General features: G+C 51.0%; 1 long non-coding RNA gene across 1 annotated transcript in view; it reads right to left on the bottom strand.

Moving 5' to 3' along the window:
- LOC114005206 (uncharacterized) overlaps positions 1-1,153 on the bottom strand; it is a 17,116-nt gene that overhangs the window by 9,325 nt on the left and 6,638 nt on the right. The window contains exon 2 of the long non-coding RNA XR_003547081.1: positions 285-582. This is a non-coding gene — a long non-coding RNA (uncharacterized LOC114005206). The remainder of the gene's footprint in view (positions 1-284; positions 583-1,153) is intronic.

Below are 1,153 nucleotides of genomic sequence, written 5' to 3'. Positions count from 1 at the left end.
TGTGAAACCCTCCCCCACCCACCCATCCACATATCCACCCATCCACACATTCATCCATCCACATATCCACACATTCATCCATCCACATATCCACACATCCACCCATCCACCCATCCACACATCCACCCATCCACCCACACATCCTCCCATCCACCCACCCAGCTTTTCACTCACCTCCTTAGCCAGCCATCCACATGTTTATCCATCCATCCACCTACCCATCCACTCACTCACTAACCCATGCCTATCTGCATATTCATCCGCCCATCCCTCCACCTACTCACTTGGAAGGCACTTAGAGGGGGCCAGACGTTCCTTAGCTCTGGGAATTCAGTGGTTAACCTGTCTAGAAATGGTCCCTTCTCAATCTGGAGGAGCACTCTAGCAAGGAGGAAGCCCCATGCGGTAGGGTCTTAGGAGAAACAGACGTGGAATGAGAGGATGGGATTTAGGCCCTTCACCAGACCCAGGCTGAGGAGTACCTCCTGGAGTCGTGTCGCAGACTGAAATCAGCAGGCACCCTGGCAACGACAGGGCAGGAAGCGTCTCTGTAGAACCCGGGAGCCAGACAGCAGCTGTGGGCTAGAAAAGCAGAGAGAATTCCAGTGAAGTGTCACCAGCTGGGGCGTGATGTCAGAGGTGCTGAGACAAGCTGAGGGAGGCCTGAGAGGAAAATGAAGGCTAGGTAGGGCCTTTATGTCTCTCATTAAGTAGTTCAGTGGTGCCCTGTGCACAAGAGGGCTGAGCACAGAAGAACATCTTATGTTTTCAGGAAAATCTTAGTTCAGAGAGGACTTAGATTCAAAAAGGGATAAAACTGGAAGCAAAAAAAAAAAAAAAAGTTTTCAAGGTTTATTTGAGAGTAATAAAACTAAATTTGTTTGAAAATGATTTTCACACACTATCTTTGGCTAATTCAGGTTGCACTCCTCAATTGTGCGAATTTACCAGGAGCTGGCACAGAACGCCAGGAGCACTTTCAGTCCACACAGGCAGGGAGTGGTTCGGGGGTGGTCGGGTCCACCCGGGCGTGCAGGTGTGCAGACGGGCCACGCCGCGGCTCGCTGCGTTTAGGTTATGGCCCGGGTCTGAGGAGGCAAATCTTGACTAGGCATGGGATTGACTGTATTTTGGGTATTTATGTGTCCCCCTG

Source organism: Tupaia chinensis, unplaced genomic scaffold (assembly GCF_000334495.1).
Source record: "Tupaia chinensis unplaced genomic scaffold, TupChi_1.0 Scaffold143551_1, whole genome shotgun sequence".
NCBI lineage: Eukaryota > Metazoa > Chordata > Mammalia > Scandentia > Tupaiidae > Tupaia > Tupaia belangeri.
The sequence above is the reverse complement of the archived record's forward strand: the minus strand, read 5'-3'. Positions and strand labels throughout refer to the sequence as shown.